The sequence below is a fragment of the Girardinichthys multiradiatus genome, chromosome 19 (assembly GCF_021462225.1).
Source record: "Girardinichthys multiradiatus isolate DD_20200921_A chromosome 19, DD_fGirMul_XY1, whole genome shotgun sequence".
In the NCBI taxonomy this organism is placed as follows: domain Eukaryota; kingdom Metazoa; phylum Chordata; class Actinopteri; order Cyprinodontiformes; family Goodeidae; genus Girardinichthys; species Girardinichthys multiradiatus.
Window position 1 is genome coordinate 34,136,367 of NC_061811.1, and position 6,677 is coordinate 34,143,043.

The 6,677-nt window shown below is 39.7% G+C and overlaps 1 protein-coding gene across 6 annotated transcripts in view; it reads right to left on the reverse strand.

Annotated features, from left to right (window-relative positions):
• atrn (attractin) overlaps nucleotides 1–6,677 on the reverse strand; it is a 184,306-nt gene that overhangs the window by 176,389 nt on the left and 1,240 nt on the right. The window lies entirely within an intron of this gene.

Below are 6,677 nucleotides of genomic sequence, written 5' to 3' on the forward strand. Positions count from 1 at the left end.
ATTACAGACGTATATACAGGACCTGGAATCCACTTTTTCATTATTTTGATCCTTTTTAATAAAGCTATTTTTTTTTTCTGTACAGTTTTCAAGTATAAATCCACCCTATGTTATCAGAGCTGCATCTTTCTAAATAAAGACACAGTATTATGGCGTAAACATTATTGAAGAGACTGAAAGCTAACTGGTCCTCAAAGAGGACCCTCTTGTGATTTTAATCAACTCCTAAATACAAATTTAGCTGTACCAAAATACTGGAGACAGCATAATGTTTCCACAGTGAGAGCCTTTGATGAGAGCTGTGACCTGTACAAGGGTCAAATAAAAATGCAAAGACTATTCATGAAGCGCTAGCTCACTGTTGTGATCATTTTTATTCGCTATATACGGATATTAGCACAGAGCATTGGCACACTAATGAGGTGTGCAACCTTGACAAAGGCATCACATGAATATGATGGCCATGTTGTTTGTAGTTTTTTTCTGGTCGAATTAAACATGTGATTGTATAGTACAAGCAAACGTAAATGTTTTTTTCATAACCTGAGAAAATATAAAAAGCAGTTTTCAAATGATTTTTTTATTCCTGAAGGGAAAAAAGGCTGCAGCCAGACTAGCACCGGGCCTTATGTCAAGAAATCCTTTCCCTGTTGTAAAATCATGAATGAAATTTGATTTGCCAGATTTGTGGGTCAAACCCAGATGCCTGATTACTCTCAGACCTGTACAATACAGAAACTATTTAAATGAAACCTGTTTCACAACATGAAATAGGCTAAAGAATCTCAAAAAGCAATTGCACCCTGACCCGATCTTAAGAAATTCAAAAACAGATGAGAAACAAAGGCATTGATACCCATCAGTCCGAAAAGGGTTACAAGGCCATTTCTAAGGAACCGGTAGTCCAATGGACCACAGCAAGAGCCATAATAAACGAATGGAAAAAAAACCTGAAGAATGCTCAACCTTCCCAGGAGTGGCCAACCAACCAAAATCTCTCCAAGAGCACATCTTCAGCTCAAAAAAAAAAAAAAAAAAGGGTACACATTGTGCAGAAGCAATAAGCTGAAAAAGTGTCAATATTTAATATCCTATTTAAGGATATCTTTCTGTGTTTACTTGGTTTATCATCGATATTAAAATTTGTTTGATAATTTGAAACATTTAAAGAGTGCCAAAAGAGCAAAAACAGAAGACATTGGTAAGGAGGCAAATGACCTTTTAAAGTACTGTATTTCTAGTCAACACTTTTTATAAATTTATCTTATTTTATTAAATTGGTTTCTGACTGTAACAGAAGTTTCCCTGCATATTGCTGTGTGGGGAAATCCCCTAGCTGCAGTCAGGGACTTCTTGGATGTGTCAATGAGTGCTTATGAAAATATTTCATATTTTAAAGTGCTAATCTATTTATATTTTACAGTAAAACTGAGGTTTATTGCAAATATAAGCATAAATGAAATAGATGTTTTTAAGAAACGTTTGCCCCTTTTCCACTGGCTCAACTCCACTCAGAGTGTTTCCATTACTGTTTCTTTCATACTGGTACCTACTTTTTTCGTCCCTGCTCCGGAGCAGGTAAGATCGGGGCTGAGTCGGGACTGAATGTGACGTGAACAGACTGCTGTTAACTGACTGGCCGTGGGAGGAACAGAAATGAGAAGGTATTCACTGAAGTAGTGCAGGGAAAAGGACCACATTTGCAGGAGCGGGTCAAATCGAAATATAATTTTACGATTTACAAATAATAAACCATGCCTGAAGGCTAAAAGAAAAGAAAAAGGACACCATGACAGCTTTCTCAATTACACACAGGTAGGGGGCGCTATAATTAATAACATCCTAAATCAGCTGATCACACATAAAACTAGCTGTTCAGAAGCACAAACATTCCCCCCATAACACACAAATGAAAACCACCATGAAAGTTTGTTTGGTTCAGAAATTTACTGACAATCCTTTAGCAAACCAGCATCTGCAGGAGGACGGAGCAACCAGAGAGCAGCTGGCCGTAATCAGACTACTTTCATCGGACCAAACGGGAGATAGACCCCGCTGAATCCACGGTGCACGAATATCCAATATCCAATAACAGAAGAGGTACCCCACAGCCAGCGCCGCCCCCAATAGAATTATATTCGAGTGCATGACCTGCCAGCCACAAGTAACGCTGGGACGGCTGAAACCAGACAGTTCTGGTCACTGGCTGACCATCAAAAGGCCTTTATTTAATTTGCATTTATTGGGAGGGGGAGACAGGCATCATGAAGGTTGAGTTAAATCCTTCTTATAACAAGGGCACGAAATAAAAGTGTCATATAATGATAATATAATAATAATAACACAAGTAAAAACAAATTAGGCAGTGTTACAAACATAAGAAATGTTTTTATCACTATTGATATTAGCTTTTGTACATTTTAACAAGTTCTAACTCTACACAGGGTTCCTACATTGGTCATAATTCCATACTTTTCCAGACTCAAATTTCAATAGCTACCATTCCTTTTTAACCCATTTTCATAGTATAAATACAAAGGTTCACATTAAATTTGCTTCTAATATGTCCAGGCTTTAAATATAGAACCTGCAAAAACTAATGGATGGACGGACGGATAGATGGATGGATGGATGAATGGACGCATGAGTCCACATGTCAGAGGATTACGTCATGAAATACAAATATTTTCCATTGTCCATTTTCTTTTGCCATACTTAGAGATATTACTTCAATCAAATTGCAGACTTTGTAGGAACCGTCTATTGTTTTATGATTGAATCACTTCAAAAAAATACTTCAACTAGAAGTCCGTTTTAGCAGCTCTTGAAAGATTTTATTCAGAGGTGACAAAGGCTAAAATGGCTCTTTGGACCGTAAAGGCTTGAAAATTCCTAGTTTTCATAAAAGTACTGCTAACATCTCATACTTGTGAACCCATTTTGTGTAGCTTGTCATATAGTATAAATATAAATAAATTTAGCAATAAAACTCTCTGTTAGCATACTTATGTCGGGTTGTAACCAAAATCCCAAAATTTTGCCAAAAGTGTGGCAGGCTACCTGAAACTGAAAGTGCCCACAAACCTTATAAGAACCAGCATTTTTATATATTCTAGGTGGCTTTAACAACAAGCAGAACTGTTCTAGTTCATCATGCTGGTATACACATTAGTTACATTAGAAAGCCAAAGAAACAGCATTAGTGTCCATACATGAAAACGTGTCAGAGGCTTACACTGGCTCTATGTTGCACAAACAAGGAACTTATTCACAAATCTGGCCCTCTGCAAAAGAATAGTGACTCAAGACCTCGATCCTACTAAAGAGCACTCTTTACAAAAACATCTCATACTAATAAAAATGTCATCGCATTCCTCTGGGTGTTTCTTTTTAACCAAGAAGGATAAAGCTGACTTCTGTTATAATTTGATCTGTTCAGCCTTTGGGTATCAACCATCCAAACAATAATTATGGATACAACTTGGCATAAAACTAATAAAAGTAACACAGGAACTAAGCAGGAAAACATGTTTTTAAGAGTCTGAGTTCCAGAGTTTTCACCTCGTATACTTGCAGCTGTTGCATTAAAAAACATCCACTACTATATTAAATTTGATTTTACTTCCTCAGTGCCAACTTACTGGCAGGGATTTGGAGACTGATCACTAACCCTGCAACGGTTTGGAGGTTAGTTTGGTAGCATAGTGGCATGCAAAACAATTGCGAGTTTGTGCTGTATTGTTAGGTTTTCATGGGGAAATCGGTCAGAACATCAGCACTTCAGAGGACAGGCAGAGCCGCAAGAATCTGTACAGGCATGAAGGGAATTATTTTCGTGTGTGATTTTCCACTCTAAAGCACACAACAGGACTTTAGAGATGATCAGGGCACAGCAGTGGTGCAGGAGCTAAGCGCGCGACCCATGTACGGAGCCCTTGGTCCTCGACGCGGCTGCAATGGGTTCCAGTCCTGGCCTGTTGACGTTTGCCACATGTTTCCCCACTCTCTCCACCCCACTTCCTGTCAGCTTACTTTCAAACAAAATGAGAAAAATAAAGACCAATAGTACCTGAAAAAATATTTTGAAAAATTAAAATAAAAGACCTGATATTAGAGCCACAGAGCATCAATTTCTTATTTTCCCATAGAGTCGCCCAGCCCTTTTTCTTTGGTAAATACTCCAGGGAACAATACCTTTATGTTTATGTACCTGGGCAAAATGCACTGATAGTGTTATGTCTAATGGGTAATACTGGAGATGCCATCAAAAAAATGTACAGGTGACTGGAATTGACCGGTCAGTGATCGGCCAGTTCTGGCAACCAACCCATTTTTCAGTGCAATTTGTTTTTTGTTTTCAGATCAATGAACGCTGGTGCCAGAGCTCTAACAGGCCACAGTAACCACAACACTCCTCAGTGTGGATGACGAACCAGAGAAATCTAAATCAGCTACAATCGGTATTGGCAAGTTAGGGCTTTACACAATCGTTGATGGGAAACTGGCCACAAAATCTGTGATTGCTGAATCTTTAATCTGTCTGTGCACAGACATATGAAGGTCACAAATCAACAAGGTGGTTTACCCAAAGTTTCAGACTGATAACTGGGTCTCTGTGGTACCGTGTGTAACACAGCTGGTGGTCTGTGACATTGTCCCACAGCAACATACCGTCAGAACTCATACTAGAGCACATCAGAGTATCAGCCGTGTTTCGCTTTTTGTTTCTCTTTTTGGAACCGCAACCAAGACTAACCATCACATCTGGACAGCACTTAACCTCGGAATCCATGCTCACATGTGCCATGCAACTGGCTGGGCCATCTTTTATTTGTCTATGACCAACTGCTGAGAAAACATAACATGCCATGACTTGCGCAAATTCAACTTTATCGCCCAGCAGGCTGGCACTGTGCTGAGACAGCATGAATTGAGGTAACACCAACCAAGGGGGGAAAAAGCACTCGGTTTCCTTAAAAAGGTTTGTCCCGAGGCAGCACACAGACCAAATCCTCGAATGTCATCACTTAGCTGTACGGACCTGCTAACCCAATGCCAATCAGGAAGATTAGCTTCCATGTACAGCTCAATTCATAGCCCAGAGAAAGTGAGTGAGGGTAAAAGTTCATCTTTTACTTTACTGCCTCTTTGTGTCATCTTGGCAGGATGTGCAGACAGGCATAATCCTATCCAAAGCGGCCAGTAATATGATCATCAGTGATTTAGGCTAAGTGAAGCTGTCAACAAGTGATGCAGATTATTTTCTGCCCAGTGAAAGCACAACCACAGTGATGTGAAAGGACGCTAAAATGGGACTGCTGCGTTATGCATCCTATACTGGTACAATTTACAACTGTGTCCTGTATTTACCATCATGTTATTAACTGTAACCAGCAGCTGATTCCACATGGTTCAGTGGCAGCGGAAGGCCTTTATCATTATCTAAATATTGTCTGACCTTGATTTATACTCATGGTAAAAGAATGTATGATTCCTTTCATTTCTTGGGTTTTAAATATTGTGTACATGTCTTATTTTGAGTGTACTTAATATTAGACAAACTTTTTCACATCATCACAGCGCATTGAAAAAGTTTTCATACCTCTTGAACTTTTTTATACTGTCATGTTACAACCCCAAACTTCAATGTATATTGTTGGGGTTTTTTATGAGAGACCAAATAATAATGGATGTAATCGAATAATCATTTGGAAGAGCAAAGGCAAAGTAAAATATTTGCATATAGATTTAGCCTCCCTGATGCGGTCAATGCTTTGGAATATCATCTTTTTCTGGAGTTACACCTGCAAACCATTTTAGCTTAGCACATGTAAAAACTAACAAATCATTTTTTTGCCCTTTGCTGCAGTGAAGTAGAAATTAAGAAGGATACACGGTTAAACAATTTCTTTAAAACAAAAAAAAAAATTTTTTAAAGTCAACTCTTGACCCTCTTATGGAGAGCTTTTCAGTTCAAAAATTGCATGACTATGTCACAACCGCAATTATGCGAAGACCTGGGCATCCACCTACACCAACAGGCCAGGCAGGGAGAGCATTATTCAGCAAAACAGCCAAGAGGCCAACGGTAATTCTGGAGGAGCTCAGGTGGGAGAATCTATCTATTAGTCAGGCACTCTAAAAAATATGGAGAAAAACTGGCACTACAAATGACCTGACTACACCATCCCGACGCCGTAACTTGGAGGTGGCAGCATCATGATGTGGGTTAGGAGCTGATGGAAAGACTGATGAAGATTAATAGGGGGCAATGCTGTTAGGGACTTTTTCAGATGATGCAGGAGACTTGAGTCTGGAATGGGGGTTCACCTTTCAGCAACAACTCTAAACATAAATGGCAAATTGAACTTGTATAGCACTTTATCAAGTCCATAGAGACCCCAAAGCGTTTTACACTACAATCAGTCATTCACCCATTCATACACACATTCACACACTGACAGTGGTGAGCTACAATGTAGCCACAGCTGCCCTGGAGCAAACTGACAGAAGTGAGCCTGTCAAACACAGGCGCCACTGGGCCCTCTGACCACCATCAGCAGCAATTGCCCAAGGACACAACAACTGAACAGACAGAGTGGGGGATCAAACCAGCAACCCACCGGTTACACGACGAACTTCTAACACCTGAGCCACAGCCGCCCCACTGGTGTAAA